We start from the raw sequence: 20083 nt of genomic DNA, 5'->3' as shown, positions 1-20083 counted from the left end.
CATTAGGAGGGGGTGGGATTCCAGTATGTGGCTATTCCAAATGTGGAAGAGAGATTATATTATTAACAGATTTTCTAAGCTGACTGTTGAGAAAATAGCTAAACAAGTTTTCTTTTTTTATATACAGATCACAGCATATGCAAGGGCATGTGTTGTAAATCAGGGCTTTTCAACCTTTTCATCGACTGTACCACTTTTAGGATATGGCAGTGTTCGAGTACCACCTAGCAAGGTGTCAAAAACTTGATGACCAAAAAAAAAAAAAAACCCCACTGTTCAAAGTTGCAATTGCACTGAATGACATGACCATTTTTCACACTTATGACCATTGCAGCATGCCCAGGGTCATGTGATTTATATTTGGATGCTTGGCAACTGATTCATATTTATGATGGTCACAGTGTCCCAGGGTCATCTGATCCCCTTTTGCAACCTTTTGAAAAGCAAAAACTTGACCCCAATCAAAAACTTGATGACCCCCCCCAAAAGGAAAAAAGTGATAAAGTACACGTAGTCCTCGACTTACCCTGCAGCTTCTGAGGACTCTCTCACAGTAAGTCCTGCGCTGCACTTTGGCTCGTTCCCTCCCCCGCTATACTTGGCTAGGCTGGGCAAGGCCACGTACCACCTGCCAGGTGCCAATATACCATTGGTGGTACCCGTACCACTGGTTGAAAAGCCCTGTTTTAGATGATATTCTCTCTTATTTACTTTGGTGTAAGGAGTCCATCTCAGCTTTCCTGTTCAATGCAAATGAAAGAACATCTTTCATTTTTCAAAGAAGGAGTGGCTTTGAGTACATGGTGCTTTAAGATCCAGATCATTGACATATTTAGTTCTGGATAGGGTTGTACTACCCCGTTCAGACCCACTTTGCAACTTAAGGGTTCTCCTGGACTCACGACTCCTGCACCGCTTCAATTTGTGCACCAGCTGCAGCCTTTTCTGGGTCAGGAGTCCCTGCACTCAGTCACTCAAGCCCTGGTAATCTCACATCTGGACTACAGCAATGCGCTGTACATGGGGCTACCCTTGAAGAGCATTCGGACGTTTCAACTGGTGCAGAGAGTGGCAGTATGGGCAGACTTTGGCACCCCTAAAATGACCCATGTTACACCACTGTTGTAAGGACCCACCTCAGCTAACCACCCAAGAAAGCAGAACTCTTGAAACAGGCATTGTCTCAAAAGGAACTTTTATTAGGGGTCAGTGACAGTAGGGAAGTCAAGGCGAGGTGTGGAGAAAAGCCTGCCTAAACGGTATAGTCCAACTAGCAATCTTCCTCCTCCCGCCAAAGTCGCAATGTTCATTTGAAATCCAGCCGATCCACAGGTGGCATGATGTTTGCATAACTGGCACAGTGGGCATGCATTTCAAGGTCTTCTCCAGTTTCATTTCTCCGTGGAGACACATGCTTTTCTCAAGCGGATAGGAGTGGAAGAGGAAAAGCAGAAAGCGAAAGTTATCCCAAAATTCTCCCCCCCCCCAGCAGAATGGCAGGTCCCAAACAATAGCACATATGCAGGGAAAACGATAAGGCTTTGGGGACCTGACAACTGTTCCATGAGCTGCACTGGCTGCTGGTCTGCTTCCGGGTACAGTTCAAGGTGTTGGTTATGACTTTTAAAGCCCATCCAGGCTACTTGATGAACCATCTTGTCCAGCTGATGGGATCTCTACCATGGTGCTGACTCTCTGGAACATCCTGCCCCCACCCTTTTGTCTTCTCGTAAGATCCTGAATACTTGATTCTGCTGATTGGTCGGTGGACCCAATGGCAGAGTACTACACTGGAAGTGGCTGTTGGACTAATAGCTGATCCCCCCCCCCCCCCGTGTCAATGTTACTAACATCGGGTGTTATTGCTTTGACAACAGATGGAAATGCATTCATTTTTCTCTTTCGCTTTGATAGCTGATTGATGCTGGGAGGGGGGATGTGAATGAGAGTCCAGTTAGTCATAACAACAATTTCAAGTCGTGGGAATTCAAGGTTAATGAACCCAGAGTTGATAAAGATTTGGCGGGCTGGAGAGCTGTGGAGAGAGCCCGCATTTCAAGCTAATTGGGGAATGTGATTTCTGACAGTTAGTTGGAGGTGGGAATTGTGCTTTGCTACTCGTGCCAAGGGGAGGGGAATTCAGTTTTTGCCTTCAATTATGTAGAACCGACATTATGCTTCTCGAATAAAAGATTTTTTAAGGTAAACAATGCCTCAAAGTTCTGTTATCTGTCGGAACCATGACACCCTGTATATAACATTATGTATGTTACATTATGTCACATCCTGTTCTCTCCCCATCCATCTTAATTTATATTGCTGTACTTTCCTTATTTATTTTTATTCTTTTACTATTAGAAAGTACAGAGAAGAGCAACAAAGATGATTAGGGGACTGGAGGCTAAAACATATAAGGAACGGTTGCAAGAATTGGGTATGTCTAGTTTAACGAAGAGAAGGATGAGGGGGGACATGATAGCAGCACTCCACTATCTCAGGGGCTGCCATAAAGAAGAGAGAATCAAGCTATTTTCCAAAGCACCTGAAGGCAGGACAAGAAGCAATGGGTGGAAACTAATCAAGGAGAGAAGCAACCTAGAACTAAGGAGAAACTTCCTTACAGTGAGAACAATTAATCAGTGGAACAGCCTGCCTCCAGAAGCAGTAAATGCTCCAACATTGGAAGTTTTTAAGAAGAGACTGGACAGCCATTTGTCCAAAATGGTACAGGGTTTCCTGCCTGAGCAGGGGGTTGGACTAGATGACCTCCAAGGTCCCTTCCAACTTTACTATTATTACTATTATATTTACATTTTTCATGATTTTACATTGGACTATTGTAAGCCGCCCAAAATAGCCTCATGGCAAGGTGAGCGACAAATCAATTTAATAATAAATTTTAAAAAAATCTAGACAGGAGCATAAAATTTTTTAGTGTGTTTGGAGTAAAATAAATGGGGATTAGGATAGAGTTAACTCCAAAGTTGACTTGCCTATTGGCCATCTTCCCATATTTATTCCAAATTATCGTTTCAAATGAATCTGCAGGACATTGAATGGAAACCAATGAGAATGAAAAAATTGAGAATCCTGGAGAAGGAAAGTTGAGCATGGGATATGGAAGGAAAGAAGGTTTGCAAGGATAGAGTGATAGAAGCCGGGAGAGAGAGTGTGAGTTGGAGTAAACTAGATTTAAATAATTTAGGTTTAACTAGATTCTTTTCTTGTTACTTAATTTCCTTTGAGATACTGTTGTAATGCCATTCTTTTTCTGTTCTTTGCATCGTATCCATTGTCCTAAGAGGAAATGTAGTTATCTGAAAGAATGTATGTATGTACAATACATACAATATTTGTTTTCTGAGGTTTTCGCGGGTGTTTGTATGTAGGTCTTTGGTTATTTGGGTTTTCTCCCGTGTAAAATTGGAAGTGTCTTGGCGATGTTTCGACGAAGTCCCATTCGTCATCTTCAGGCTGGTGTTTTCGGCTTCGTGCTTGCTCCTAGAAGCACGAAGCCGATATGGGACTTCGTCGAAACGTCGCCAAGACACTTCCAATTTTACGTGGGAGATAACCTGAATAACCAAAGACCTAAATACATACAATATGTATACAAGAGAGATGCAACCCTTATCCAAACATGTTCCAAAGTTGTGCACTACTGCATGAATTATGTTGGGATATGTAAAAGCATCTGTCCCTATCTTCTGTGAAGGGGTCATCTTGTCTTTATGTCTTTGATCTATAATTATTTTGTAGCAAAAATGCCAGTATTGTATCATCACAGTTTGACCATTAAAAATTTGTAAGTTATATTATTAAAGCATCTAATAAAAGTGATCAGTATTATGTCTTTGTGTCCCATTCTTGAACTCTTGAAGGGGAATTATAAAATGTGACAAATGAATAAAGTAATTTTTTTAAAAAAATCAACATTTCGTAATGCTAATTAAGAGCCCTGGTGGTGCAAATGTTAGAATGCAGTATTGCAGGCTAATTCTGCCCACTGCCAGCAGTTCGATTTTTACCGGCTCAAGGTTGACTCGGCCTTCCGACCTTCCGAGGTTGGTAAAATGACCCCAGATTGTTGGGGGCAATAGGCTGACTCTGTAACCACTTAGAGAGGGCTGTAAACCACTATGAAGTGGTATGTAAGTCTAAGTGCTATGGCTATTGCTAATTTCTTTTTAATTATAGCTTCCTGCGAATTGGTCGTCTTAACCAAGTGTGGTATGTATCTGTTTAGGAAAATGAATTTTAAGAGGATAAAGGAAACAGAGGATAGGAAACTTGAGTTTTGTATGCATTTAAAGGAATGCAGTATATTTAGACATGTGACATGCTTCCAACTAAAGTCCCCTCAAAATGTGCATTAAGTGAGGACTCGGGGTCCTGAAATAGCTATGGCAAATCAGCATACAGGCACTCTTTGACTTGACAACTACAACTGGGACTAGAATCTCCATTGCTAAGAAAGGCAGTTGCTAAGTGACTTGCATCTGTTTTTATGTTTACCCGAATCACTCATTTAACTGAATTGCAGTCCTTAAGCAAATCCAGCTTCCCACATTGACTTTGCATATCAGAAGCTGGATGGGAAGGCCGTAAACATTGATCACATGACCCCGGGACATGCCAGCATCCTGTCATACAGCATCACAGTTTGGTTTGGAATCATCCCTGCTTCAGACAGGAAGGCGGTGCAGAAAGTGGTGAGGATGGCCGAAAAGATCATTGGTTGTTCCCTCCCTCCCATCCAGGACATAGCACAGAAGCGTTGCTTGAGCAGGGTCCATAAGATTATTTGGGACACTACACATCCTCTTCACGACCTGTTTTCCTGGTTACCTTCTGGGAGGAGGCTTTATGGTATCCGCAGCAGAACATCCAGATTCAGCCATACAGTAGTTTCATTCCATACAGCATTAACCTTGTGAACTCTCAAGCTTCCTCCCTCTGTTATATATTCAAGATGGATAGTATTTAATATTTATTTGTTACGTATATGTAGGGGTATGGGTCTATACATATGTTCTATAGAGTATGTTTAGGTGTGTGTCATGTATGTGTTTCACTTTGAGAGTGGGCAACTAAATTTCATTTTTGATGTGTGCCGTTGTGCCCACAGTAAAAAAAAAATGACAATAAAGGTTATCTTATCTTATCTTGATGACATGACTGGGAATGGTGCAATGGTCCTAAAGCGTGAGAACCAGTTGTTACCATGTCCCTAAGGAGGTGGTGGGTTTCTAGCTACTCTGTGTTCAGCTGTCTGGAATGCCTTTTCTGATACTGTTTGGTCCAGAGGAACCCCAGGACTACAGCTCATGAAAAATCAAAGGATTTCCTCCACACAATCGCCAAGAGATTTTCCAATATACACTTTATTTTTACTTTCAGGCCTGCCTTTGTGGAGCCAAAGGATTATGGTTTCAGACACCACTCCTGAATTTTTGTTGTTGTTTGTTGTTTTATTCACACAGCAGATTCGGCTATTGTCAGCATTCCTTTGCAAAATTATTTACAATCAGTAGTCATGTTCTGGCCTCCTCTCTAACTAATTGTCTGATTAAAGGTGTGTGTGTGTGTGTGTGTGTGTGTGAAACAGAAACGAACTAATTATTTACCTAGAAATAAGGAGAAATTTCCCGACAGAACAATTAACCAGTGGAATTGCTTGCCTCCAGAACGGGTAGGCAACCTTGGCTCTTTTATGACTCGTGGACTTCAACTCCCAGAATTCCTGAGCCAGCTGAAGTCCACGAGTTATAAAAGAGTCAAAATTGCCTACCCCTCCTCCAGAAGAAAGATTGGACAACCATTTCTCCAGAATGGTATAGCTTCTCCTACATGGGCAGGGGCTTAAGCTACAAAACATCCTATGTCTCCCAACTACAGTATTTTCCAGCGTATAAGGCGACCTGGCGTATAAGACAACCCCCGACTTCGGCGCCGAGTTGCATGCCTAGAAAGTTGTCTTATACGCCGGAAACTACCATAATTTCCGGCGTATAAGACGACTCGGCGTATAAGATGACCCCCCAACTTCGGCACTGATTTCAACGCTTTAGAAAGTCATCTTATACACCGGAAAATACGGTATGTTATTCTTTTATTCCATGTTATTTTCAAATGGGGAAACATTCTAAAATAAACTATTTGTTTACAACCTGTAGAAAACTTCCTTCTTCTTACCAAATCTATCAAATCTAGCACATGGTGTCATGTACAGGGGTGTCAAATTCGCAACATCACATGACGTGTCGTGACGTATGACTTTTTTTCCATTGCCGGCAATATTATGTCCCAAGGGTCATATCCTGCTTCCCTGGGGCTGTGGCTGATGACTCTTAGATTTTTGGTGTGTTGATTCTAGGGATCTTTCTTCCTAATCCCAGTTTCCTGACTCCGGTCTTTCTGACAACATTATCATATCTGCAATTCTGCACACCTGGTTTTTGGGGGAAGGGCTGGTTTCTGCTTTTAAAATCCTTTAGGGAAATATATTCTGCCTTTTAAGTATTTCCCAAAATATTTCTTTCTCTGGAGGGGGGGGCTGACTTCCCACAATATGTAAGTGTTGCCAAGAATTTTTATCCCATGACTATGAGGATGCTGCAATGGTTTGCAAGTATGAAAACCGTTCATAAGCCACTTTTTTCAGTGCCATTGTAACTTCGAACAGTCACTAAATGAATGGTTGTAAGTCAAGGATTAGCTGTAGAAACTATGTTATTTCTCACTCGCTCTCTTAACAGAATAGTGTCTGTTTGGGTTCCTGGGTGGCTACAGCACAGACGGGTGGTCACAGTTCCCACTGGCTTTCAAATGTTTTGCTCGTCAGCTCATGATTTACTGTTTGTAACGTCTGCACAAAAGACTCCTGGTAGTTTTCATTCATCTCCAAAGCTCCTGATAGGGGAAAAGAGGATTTAGAAACTTATTAGGCGCGAGTCCTCAGAGATAAAACCGAAACTGAAAGTTAAACTGAGTTAAAACCTTCAGGAACAACATCCCCTGAGATCTATCTGGCCCCCACTATTTAAAATTTAGCCCTTTCTTCAGCCTTAGGTTCAACTGAGTGATGGTTCTAATGCAGACATGTCAAACTCGCGATGTCATGTGACGTCACACAATGTATCGGGACTGTTTTGCCATGGCTGGCAATGGGGTGGGCGCAACTTCTGTGTGACGCATTTGGCGCGCGGGCCAGCAGTTTGACACCCCTGTTAATGAATGGTCTTCTTGGAGTTTTTTTTACTTGTATTTTTTGGGTAATACAGAAAATTTGTTATTTGCAATCCAGGTTCACCATGGAGTTGGGCAGCCTTATTAATGAAATGCATAAATTGAATAACTAACTAACTAACCAACTAAATAAATAAATAAATAAATATTTTTGCTATGTTTCAGGAGGATATAGGATTTTTCTTCCTGTGACACAGTAATACCTGTATTAAGGAATAAATGAGAGATAAAAATAATTGAACTGTAAGAATATTAGACAAAGGAAGCAGAGATCAAACTGTCAGAGGTGACTCTGGCTCTATGAAATTTTTCCTTGCATGGTTAGTGCATTAGCGGAAATCTTGATATAATTCAGTTTTATAGGGATGAATCAGTGTTACATTCATCCCATGAAGCTGCTTCAAGTGAAGCTGAACCTGTTAAATGTCTGTCTGGATGCTATGGTTCCAAATTCAGGTCAGATAAAACAAATTTAGGCATTCTACAGAATACTTGTAAAAACCATAATACGATGCACGTCTGAACACATAAAATGAAATAGTCCAGAATTAGAGATGCTTAAAAAGCCGATTCTCTTGTTTTTTTAAACCACAAAAGGAAATTGTGAGCATCTTAGTGAAATCAAAGAAGTTTCTCTTTATTTCATTCAATTTGTACACCACCCAAGGATTCTGCTGGGATTGCAAGAAAACATAAAACTATAAAACAATAAAAAACAAGACAACAATAAAGCAAAAGACAGCAACAAAAACATACCCGCTCCAAATAGCCAGATCTTAGGGCCTTTTGAAACACTAGTGGGGTGAGAGTTATAAAACCACATTCTGCAGCTGGATTGGTCCTGAACAGAGTAAAATACTCAAAATTTGAATAAATGAGCAGGATTCTGTTTTAAGGGTTTCTTCAAGAAATTAAATCTTTTTATATTTGCTACTATCAAGTTTATAGACGTTTGGACAAATGTATTCTTTTATTATTGCACTGTTTTTATTGTTTTATAATTTTGTTTTCTTGCGAATCTCACAAAACTGTTAGGAGTTAGGCAGTGTATAAATTGAATTCAGGACTCAGAGGAAGGATTTTGTATAGTTCAGTCTCACCTGGGTGAATACTTTGATGGGAAATAAAGGAATTGCTCTTCCTGAAGCTATTCCTATGGTCTAAGGAGTTATACCGTTTTTCCCGTGTGGATCAGTTTATGAGAACGAAGAGATCTTTTTTCACGGAAGTGCTTTCCACACTCCATACATTTATACGGTTTCTCCCCAGTGTGGATCAGTTTGTGGGAATGAAGAGATCTCTTTTCACGGAAGCTCTTTCCACACTCCACGCATTTATATGGTTTCTCCCCCATGTGAATCCTCTCATGTAGAGTCAAGGAAATGTTTTGGCTGAAGCTCTTCCCACACGCCGCACATTTATATGGTTTCTCCCCCGTATGGATCCTTTTGTGAGAAGTCAGGTGACTGATGTCGCTGAAGCTCTTCCCACAGTCCGCACATTTATATGGTTTCTCCCCTGTGTGGATACTTCTGTGCAAAGTAAGCTGACTGTTCCACATAAAGCTGTCTCCACATTCCATACACTTATACGGTTTCTCTCCCGAGTGGCTCCTTCTATGGGAAATCAGGTTACCACTTTGGCTAAAGCTCTTCCCGCATTCCGTGCATTGATAGGGTTTCTCCCCTCGATGAATCCTTTTGTGGGAAGTCAGGGAACCATTTTCTCGGAAGTTCTTTCCACATTCCAAGCATTTGTACAGTTTCTCCCCTGTGTGGATACTTCTATGGGAAGTGAGGGAACTGCTCTTTCGGAATATTTTCCCACACTCTGTGCATTTGTACGGCTTCTCCCCTGTGTGGATCCTTTTGTGAGAAGTGAAGGCACTGCTTCCCCGGAAGCTCTTCCCACACTCCAGACATTCGTACGGTTTCTCGCCAGAGTGGCGCCTCCTGTGGGAAGTCAGGCTGCTGCTTGTGTTAAAGCTCTTCCCACAATCCGTGCATTTGTAGGGTTTTTCTCCTGTGTGGATCCTTTTATGGGAAGTCAGCTGACTGTACCATCGGAAGCTCTTTCCGCACTCCAGGCACCGATACGGCTTCTCGCCTGAATGGCTCCTTGCATGGGAAGTCAGAGAACTGTTCTTGCTGAAGGTCTTTCCACATTCAACACATTTAAACGGCTTCTCCCCCGTGTGAATCCTTTTATGGTAAGTAAGCGAACTGTTCTTGCTGAAGCTCTTCCCGCACTCCGTGCATTTGAAGGGTTTCTCCCCTGTGTGGATCCTTCAGTGACAAGTAAGGTAACTGCGTTTACTGAAGCTCTTTCCACACTCCGTGCATTTGTAGGGTTTCACTCCCATGTGGGTTATTTTGTGGGAAATCAGGGAACTGCTGCCGCCAAAGCTTTCTCCACATTCCCCGCACCTATATAGCTTTTCTTCCATAGCGATGTTTCCATGTGTAGAGAAAGCCCAATTTGAATATTTTTTCACCTCCCTGCAGGGATATTTTTCTCCCATCAAATGGCTCCTGTAAGGTTTGCTTAAGTCAAATATGTCTTTACAGGTTTTCAAGCTTTTCTCCACCCATTTTCTCTTCTTTATTTCTTGACGCTTTTGCTCGGTGAGAAAGTCTTGGACGGGAGCACACTGGAAAATTGACTTTTTGTTTATTCCCTTTGGGAGTCGTTTTCTCTCCAAATATTTTGATCCCATTTCATCGGCCAACTTCTTTTTATCTTCTTCTTCAGGATGATGTGCGTGGAGTTGTGGGTTGTATTTTCCCCCCTCTCCCCCATGAGCTTGTTCTGCAGAGAAAAAAGAATGAAAATATAGCAGGGCTAAGGAAAGGTTATAGAGATTAAATTGCAAACTACTGTTTAGCATTTTTAAAGGCTATTTCACCAACCAAGATAAAATAACTGCTAAGGGATACCCAATAAGCACAAGTTCTCATATATAAAATTGCACAGCAGGGATGTGAATAATTTCTATTTTTGGGTACTGTAGTAGAAACCCAAAGGTACTTTTTCAGGAGGCAACTGGACTTTTGTTTTTCTTTGAAGAAGCTTCTTCTGTCATGGTTCCGAAAGATGAAACTCTTCAAAAGAACTTCGAGGCATTGTTTACCTTAAAGGATCTTTTATTCGAGTAGCATAATATTGGCACTGCATAATTGAAGCCAAAAAGTGATTTCCCCTCCCCTGGGCACATAGTATCAAAATATAACTCCCTCCTCCAATTAACAGTCATAAATCACATTCCCCAATTAGCTTGAAGTGCGGGCTTCCTCTCCTGTTCTCCAGCCCGCCAATTCTTTATCAGCTCTGGGCTCAATACCCTTGATTTTCACGCTACGTTTAGTGTTGTTATGTCTAGCTAGACTCTCATTCACATCCCCCCTCCTCCCAGCATCATTTAACTCTAAAAGCGAAAGGGAAAAAGATGGCTATATTTCCATCTGTTGTCAATGGAAAACATCCGATGTTAGCAGCATTGACATCTTCAGCTTTAACTGGGTGGCAGGGAATGGAAGAATTTATATTCCTTGCAGACAGCTGGTCATTTGCATTCTTTTAGAGAATCGTTGAGGCCACTTGGAGGTTTAATTGTGTCCTCAGGGTCACCAGAGTAGTGCAAATGTGTGTGGAGCCTTCTTGGCTACAGGATGTTTTCAGAGGGCTTCACACCCATTTGCACCACTCAGGTAAAACTCCAAATGGCCTCAACAACTCTCTAAAAAGGATACAAATGACCAGTTGTCTGCAAGGAATATAAATCCTTCCATTCCCCATCATCCAGTCAGAGCTGAAGAAGCTTCTTGGATGAGAAGCAAAATGACTTCAAAGAAAAACAAGAAAGTCCAGTTGCTTCCTGAAAAAAAGCATCTTTGGGACAACTATGAACTGGGTGAATGAGAATCTCCATAGACATACGGTAGTAGAAAACTTTTAAAAAGTTGGTATCACATATAAATCAACATAGCTATGTGTGCTTGCCCAGTTCTCATCTCAATAAATGAATATGTAAGACTGTATATGAATCTCAGCAAGAATGCGTACAGTAGTGGCCAAAATTGTAGAAACCTTTTGGGAAAAGTGTATTTTTGAAGTTTGATGGCTAATAACACTTTTCTTTTGGAGTAGTACCATAAAATTACATATCAATGGAAAGATAATTTAATCAAGAATGTAATGCAACAAAGTTTGTTCAATTATCTGTACTGTATCCTATGAAAAGTTATAGCCAAATAACCAGAAAAAGGAAGCACAACTTGCTTAGGTTGATATCAGCTAGCTTTCCTTCATCTGATTGTAGCCAATGAGCATGAGTGTTCAGAGAGCCAATCAGGTGTCATCTTGTTTTGGCAATGAGCCAATCAGATCACAGTAGGATTCAGTTATTGATGTCATGTATTGAAGCTGAGAAGAGGACATTTGTCAGTGTGTTATGTGATCGCTATGAAGTTGGTTGAGTTTTTTTGTGTTCTTTCATTTAGTGAGCTAGTAAAACATAATGTGATGTAAAATCGTATTATTAAGTGAACAAGGCTACAGTTATAAAGAAATTAGAAGCAAAATTGGTGGAAACTTAATGAAAGGTGTCATTTCTACTGTACACTTTTCCCAAAAGGTTTCCACAATTTTGGCCACTGCTGTATAAAGTACAGGTTGTCCTTACCTTAAGGCCATTTAGCAACGTTCGAAATTACGATGGACCCCCCCCCAAAGGTACTTATGACCTAGTTTCAAAATTCCAATAGCCAGGCCCTCCCCTCAAGGTCATCTGAATGCATTTTGGCCTCTTGGCAACCGGCCTAGATTTACGGCCATTTGTGGTGTCCTGCAATCACGTGACTGCAATTTACATTTTGGCTGAAAAACGAATTTCCGGGTTTGGGCAAAAACGCCCCATAGTAAACAATGGCTTCACTAAACGACTGCTGCATTTGCTTAATGACCGTGGATTCACTTAACCACCATGGCAATGGTTCAATTAATGGCCACCACAAGAAAGGTTTTTACTTGGCTCTCTCCCATGATAACTTGCTTTACGATCATCAAGACTCCATTACAGTCATAATTTGAGGACGACCTCAAGAAATGGGATCTGATCTCTGGAATGAGATTTCCCCCACTCTCCTGAATTCTGATCCCGCCCTCCAATGATCTTCACAAGTGTTGAAAACCTGGCTATTCCCCCAGACTTTCGGGCAGGAGGGGTAGTTGAGTCCCTATTGGAAGAGGGTGCTATATGTTTGTTTTGAGCGCCTCCTGCCGTCTTCATGTTTTTTGTACTTTATCTTACGTTTTAATTTTAAGCCATTCAGAGTTCTGGGAGCCAGGGCACATATCAGAAGCCAAAAATCAAATTCCCCTCCCCTGAGCACATAGTATCAAAGCACAATTCCCTCCTTCATTTAACAGTCATAAATCACATTTCCCAATTAGCTTGAAGCGCAGGCCTCCTCTCCAGTTCTCCAGCCCGCCAATTCCTTATCAGCTCTGGTTACAATAACCTTGTTTCTCACGCTAGGTTTAGTGTTGTTATGCCTAGCTGGACTTTCGTACACATCCCCCCCTCCCAGCATTATCTAACTCTAAAAGCAAAAGGTAAAAGATGGCTACATTTCCATCTGTTGTCAATGCAAAAACATCCAATGTTAGCAGCGTTGACATCAGGTGTGGATGTGTCGAGTGAGGGTCTCGTAATGGGTCTTGTGATGGGTCTTTCCAAGGTGTGCCATGGGGCAAGCTAGCTCCACACCAGAAAGAATAATTAATGGCTTTTTCTGCAGTGTCATCCCCTGAAGCCACTTCACAACAACACAATCGGGAAGATCCAGTGCCAGCAGAATTCTAACCATCAGCACGAGGCGCTGATTCATCTTCCCACTGAAGTGGTATCTATTTATCTACTCACATATAACGGGCTTTCCAGCTGCTAGGTGGGCAGAAGCTGAGGCAGGTGACGGGAGCTTACCCTGCCACACAATGCTAGGACTTGAACTGCTGAAGCAAAGACCATCTTCAATGTCATTAAGCTATTGAGCCAACATGCCTCTTATGGGTCCACTGAACTTCTGAAACACAACTAGATGGTATCCAGATAGAATGATTTGTGAGGATAAGGATATGAAGCAAAAGGCCCTTACCCAGAGAGGCTACATTCCTTGAATTCTCCAGCATGACCTCCCCATGGAGGGCTTTCTGCTCAGCATCCAGGTGGGACCATTCCTCCTCAGAGAAATACACAGCCACCTCCTCGAAGGATACGAGACCCTGAACGTGGAAATGAAATGTCCCTATTAAAAGACGGGCCAAGGAAAGAGGCTCAACACTAGGAGCAAAAGGGCCCCTACAACCTCTCTGCTCTTTCTCCTCCTACCTGACTTGGAGATCCACCTACTCTTTCAAAGACGGTAGAAAAAGGGGCAGATCCTACAAACACCAATGACATCATCCCACTATCTGTAAGGGAGACAAAAGCAATGGAGACTTTAAGCAACATTGTTAATAGCATACGAGGAGATGTTGCACAAGAGAATCCACAAAGACTGAAAGATGGAGCTTTGAAGGACTTTCCTCACCTGCTGAAGAGTCACAACGCTGATCTTCCCTGGAGATGGCCCTGAGAAGGAGCTCTCTTCCTTCCTCTGGATTTTCCATGGTGGTCTGCAAGAAGCCTCCCTGGACCTGTGGTATCCCATGACACCCCAAAATAGAAAATAGTGAATCAGCATACTCTTTCTCATACTCCGAATTCTCATACTCCGTCTTCAGCTTTGTAACAATCTCTCAATTTCATCCGTGAAGATGCAAAACAACAAGGAAAGAATTATCCCAAATATTTCTGGGAGGAGATAGGTTGCCTAAAGAGTTAAACATAAGACAATAAGATAATATAACCTTTATTGCCATTTTTTTTTTACTGTGGGCACACTGGCACACATTAAAAATAAAATTCTGTTGCCTGCTCTCAAAAGTGTACACGTACATAACATACATATAGACATGCTATATATATTCAAATGTATATACCTACAACCTTACATATAAATATTGTCCATCTTGAATACATCGCTGGAACGGTTGCTGGAATTGGGTATGTCTAGTTTAATGAAGAGAAGGACGAGGGGGGACATGATAGCAGCCTTCCAATATCTCAGGGGCTGCCACAAAGAAGAGGGAGTCAAGCTATTCTCCAAAGCGCCTGAAGGCAGGAGAAGAAGCAATGGGTGGAAACTAATCAAGGAGAGAAGCAACCTAGAACTAAGGAGAAACTTCCTGACAGTGAGAACAATTAACCCGTGGAACAATCTACTTCCAGAAGTGGTGAATGCTCCAACACTGGAAGTTTTTAAGAAGAGACTGGATAGCCATTTGTCTGAAATGGTATAGGATTTCCTGCCTGATAAGGGGGTTGGACTAGATGACCTCCAAGGTCCCAACTTTATTATTATTTATTTATTTATTTATTTATTTCGTAATGGAAAGGGGAAGCTTGAGAGTTCACAAGGTTGATACTGTATGGAACAAAACTGTGAGTGAATCTAGATGTTCTTCTTCAGATACCACAAAGGCTTCTCCCAGAAGGTAACAAGGAAAACAGGTGAAGAGAATGCGTAGCATCCCAGACAGTCCTGCGGACCCTACTCAAGCATCACTTATATGCTATGTCCTGGACAGAAGGAAGTGAACTACCAATAATCTTTTCTGCCGTCCTCACCACCCTCTGCACCGCCTTCCTGTCTGAAGCAGGGATGCTTCCAAACCACACTATAATGCAATATGACAGGATGATCTCGATTGTCCCTCTGTAGAAAGTGGTAAGCACAGGGGAAGGAAGATGTGCTTTTCTAACTCGACACAGAAAATGCAGGCACTACTGTGCCTGCTTCACCAGTGTCTCACTGTTGAGTGATCAAGTCAATCCTACCTGTTAAACATCTCGTATTATTTATTTATTTATGAGACTTATATACGGCTTTAAGTGCAAGCACTCTCTAAGCGGTGTACACCAGTAAGCAATGTATATATATATTTACATTGCCCCCAACAATCTGGGTCCTCATTTTACCTACCTCAGAAGGATGGAAGGCTGAGTCAACCTTGAGCCGGTGAGATTTGAACCGCTGACCTGCTGAACACAGTCAGCTAAAGTGGCCTGCAGTACTGCACTCTAACTGCTACGCCACCTGGGCTCTTATGCTCAGAAACATAAGGTATATCCGTACACTTCATGAACTGAACATCCCTGAAAGCTGAAAAGATGAAGTTTTCTCTCACCTGTAGTTCTTCCTGCTTCTCCTCCTCTGCCTGGCTTAAGAGGAAGCCTTCTGCTAGGGCCACCGCCTGGGAACTAGTGTCTGCTCCACACTCCCGGACCCAGCTCTCCATCTGCAGGGGCAGAAGGGCCAGGAGCTGCTTCAGGATCACTAGGTCCAACATTTGAACTTTTGTGCGTCTTTCTGGCTGCAGCCACTGACAGCAAAGGTGGTGGAGGTGGCTACAAAGCTCGCGCGGACCCTTATACTCCTGGTAGTGTTCATTCCTGAAGTGCCAACACTGGACCTCTGAACTGACGCTTTTCTTCTCCAGGATCTTCTGCCCGGTTCTTGCCCAGGTCTCCCCACCTTTTTCAGCTCCTTGATCTTCCGGGTATTGTTCCTCCATTTTTTTCCCCCTCTCTATCACGGATCCAAATGAGGCCAACAGATCTCCTGCTTCTCCAAAGACGTTTTCCTTCATATGACCTGAAATACATGAAAAGAAGGAACGCAAGATGCTTCAGTGGCTACACTCGAGCGCAACACAAAAGTCATTGCTAGACGTTCCCCCACAGGTTGTGGCTTTGACTCTTTAAAAAGCCAGGGAGATAATGGCAGAAAAAAGAGAAGAGAATATAGAACAATAGTGTTGGAAGGGACCTTGGAGGTCCAGAGCTCCCAACCTTTCCGGATTGGCAGCCTAGAGGAAAATGGAGAAACAGGGAAATGTGTGCATGTGTGCGTGCATTTGCAAACAGGCATGTGCATGGTGGTGGCACTAGCACCGGCGTGCATGCGCAGGTGGGCCACACACCCGGGGTGACACTGGTGGTGGAATTGGCGCCTGCGCACATGGGCAAGCGGGCCCCTAATGCCCGTGTGGTGACGCTACTGTGAGTGGGGGGGATGCCCACACATGTGCGTGCACCCACCAGCCATTCCCGCTGCCTGGTGGTCAATAGGCCACGGCCCAGTACTGAGCCACGGACCATAGCTTGGAGACCCCTGTTCTAATCCATTGTGAAGGGAAAAAAATAGATCCAGGAAACTACAGACCTATCAACTTGACCTCAATACCTGGGAAGATTCTGGAAAAGATAATCAAACAATGAATCAGCAGACACCTAGCGGCAAACAAAGTCATTACTAAAAGCCAGCATGGGTTTGTCAAAAACAGATCATGCTAGACAAATCTTATTGCATTCTTTGATCAAGTGACAAAATTAGTAGACCAGAGGATGGCTGTGGATATAATTTACTTGGACTTCAGTAAGGCATTTGATAAAGTAGATCACAATCTACTACTTGATTAGACAGAAAAATGTGGCATTATTCTCCAAAGCACCAGAAGGCAGGACAAGAAACAATGGTTGGAAACTGACCAAAGAGAGAAGCAACCTGGAATTAAGGAGAAACTTCCTGACAGTGAGGACAATTAATCAGTGGAACAGCTTGCCTCCAGAAATCGTGGGCGCCCCATCACTGGAGGTTTCTAAGAAGAGACTAAATGTCATGGTTCCGACAGATGAAACTCTTCAGAGACCTTTGAGGCTTTAAGGTTTACCTTAAAGAATCTTTATTTGAGAAGCATAGCATCGGCACTAAACTGGATTCCCCTCCCCTGAGCACATAGTACCAAAGCACAATTCCCTCCTCCAATTAACAGTCATAAATCACATTCTCCAATTAATTTGAAATGCAGGCTCTCCCTCCAGTTCTCGGCCAATTCTTATCATCTCTTTTTCATTAACCTTGGTTCACACACTAAGTCCAGTATTATTATGTCTATCTAAACCAGTGGTTCTCAACCTGTGAGTCGGGACCCCATTTGGGGTCGAACGACCATTTCATGGGGGTCGCCAAACAACACAGTCCGCCATTTTTCCCCCCTTTCCTTAGCTGTGCTACTCCCTTTTATTCTATTGGCTTTTGAAAGCCAATAGAATAGACTCTCTTGAATAGAGTCTAATTCTATTGGCTTTCAAAAGCCAATAGGAATTGTCCAGGCTGTCTCTGCCCTGCTGAGCCTGCCAAAAGTCCCATTCTGCAAACAGTGCTGCACCAGTTGAGTAGTCCTTGACTTACGACTGGTTGAGTAGTCCTCGACTTACGAACGGTTGGGGTCGCGGCATTAAAAAGGTTGAGAACCACTGATCTAAACTTTCATGCACATTCCTCCCCTCCCAGCATCATCTAACTCTAAAAGTAAAACATACGTACTGTTGTAAGTCGAGGACTACCTATATTGGAATTCAACATAATTCAAGCACAAGCAATAGAACAAAGTCACATGTATATCAATGTATCCTGTGTGAAAAGAATTTCAGGACAATGAATTCCTCTCACAAACGAAACCAGTATGAGAAGCCATGAAATCTATGTTCAAATATGTTGAAACATCTTGAAGCATTAGAGCCATGGTGGCACAGTGGTTAGAATGCAGTACTGCAGACTACTTCTGCTGACTGCCAGCTGCCAGCAGTTCGGCAGTTCAAATCTCACTGGCTCAAGTTTGACTTGGCCTTCCATCCTTCCGAGGATGGGACGTGGTTTTGCCATGATGCATCTGGCCCGCGGGCCGGCAGTTGGACATTCCTGGTCTAGTGTGTCTACATAAATGTTGCTACCTCTGTGTTCTAGTCTCTAGATTAACTCAGCCTTCCATCCTCCCGAGGTCGGTAAAATGAGGACCCAGATTGTTGGGGCCAATATGCTGACTCTGTAAACTGCTTAGAGAGGGCTGTAAAGCACTGTGAAGCAGTATATAAATCTAAGTGCTATTGCTATCTCAAAGTGTATAGAACAGGGGTAGGCAACCTTGGCTCTTTTATGACTGGCTGGCTCAGGAATTCTGGGAGTTGAAGTCCACAAGTCATAAAAGAGCCAAGGTTGTCTACTCCTGGTATAGGATCTCCTGCTTGAGCAGTGGGGATTACATTAGAACAGTGGTTCTTAACCTTTTTGAATGAATCACCCCCTTGAGCCAATGAGGAAGTTGTCATCGCCCCCTCCCCCAACATAACCTCTCAATCACCACATAGGAAATAATTCTTCAATTTATGCAAACACTTTTTTTGTTTTCTTTAAAATTGTCATCAGGACATATCAATGCAAATAGTTTATTTCCAGTCTTTTTCCCATATCTCCCATATTCTGGCCAATGGCGCGGCACTGTATGGGCAGAGGCTGCTGCGCAACGCGCATGAAAATAAGCGATGCGTCTTCACATATGTACGGCGTTCTGTACTGAAGCTAGCTGGAGGAACATTTGAAAACACAATTCAATCCACTAATAGCGAGCGATCTGATGTTTTTGTACGACAGATATACAGCCATTCACGGTACGAAAAAGTCTCAAAAGTGTTCCCAAAACTTCTCGCTCCATCGCTCCCATATTGCCCCCTTTTCGTTCCTTTGCCCCCACGTCGTCCCTTTCGTTCCTTCGCCCCCCTGAAAAATGAAATCACCCCCTGGGGGGCAATATCGCCCAGGTTAAGAACCACTGCACTAGAAGACCTCCAAGGTCCCTTCCAGCTCTATTGATTTTCTATTGATTGATTTTCCAATTTGAGCTTTGTCCTGCAAACCCCTCCCTCTTCGTGGCCTTTTCTTGGAAAAGGGTGTGTGTGAAGGGTTCGCATCTCTTTTCATCCTCATCTCTGGAGATCTGGATTTCTTCCTGGGGTGAGAAATTCCTGGATGGATGCTTTTCTCCTGCCCCCCACTTGCCTGGCTCCTGCATGAAAAGGGGTGGCAGGGGAACATGGAACCGGGGCTCTTCCCCTCCCAAGATTCAGCAGGCAGAACCTGGATGAAGAATTTGCATATCTCCATCTCCTCCCCACCAGCAGATTTCCCACGACACTCACCCAGAGTCTATACATCCCTTGCAAGGCTCGCTGGCAGCCAGCCTCTTTGCCTTCTGGCTATGGGTGAGAGAGTGCAGAGTCCTAGAGAGGCCAGACTCTCCCTGATGTCACTCACTTCCTGCCTTCCTCTGACACATCTGGGGGTGCAGAAGAGACCCTCACCTGCATAGACTCAGTTTCTTTTCTGAAGCCGGAGATGGGCCCAGCCAGATGTTTGCAGAAGGAGCCCCCTGGTGGGCTCTCCAGGCAAAGCAAGGAGCCTCTTGCAATAAGAATAGAATAGAATAGAATAGAATAGAATAGAGTAGAGTAGAGTAGAGTAGAGTAGAGTAGAGTAGAGTAGAGTAGAGTAGAGTAGAGTAGAGTAGAATAGAATAGAAATAAATGAATAGAAATAATAGAATAGAATAGGAATAAATGAATAGAATATAGAGTAGAATAGAATAGAATAGAAATAAATGAATAGAAATAATAGAATAGGAATAAATGAATAGAATATAGACTAGAATAGAATAGAATAGAAATAAATGAATAGAAATAACAGAATAGAATAGAATAGGAATAAATGAATAAAATATAGAGTAGAATAGAATAGAAATAAATGAATAGAATAGAATAGGAATAAATGAATAGAATATAGAATAGAATAGAAATAAATGAATAGAAATAATAGAATAGAATAGAATAGAATAGAAT

The 20083-nt window shown here is 42.6% G+C and overlaps 1 protein-coding gene and 1 pseudogene across 1 annotated transcript in view; one reads left to right on the top strand and one right to left on the bottom strand.

The window, feature by feature from the left end:
* Positions 1-20083, top strand: part of LOC120301603 — a 106029-nt gene that overhangs the window by 29935 nt on the left and 56011 nt on the right.
* On the bottom strand, positions 7829-19430 carry LOC120301595 (annotated as a pseudogene).

This window comes from Crotalus tigris, unplaced genomic scaffold (assembly GCF_016545835.1).
Source record: "Crotalus tigris isolate CLP2741 ecotype Arizona unplaced genomic scaffold, ASM1654583v1 scf7180000024386.1433019, whole genome shotgun sequence".
Classification (NCBI taxonomy): Eukaryota; Metazoa; Chordata; class Lepidosauria; order Squamata; family Viperidae; genus Crotalus; species Crotalus tigris.
This window is presented reverse-complemented; position numbering and strand designations above follow the sequence as displayed.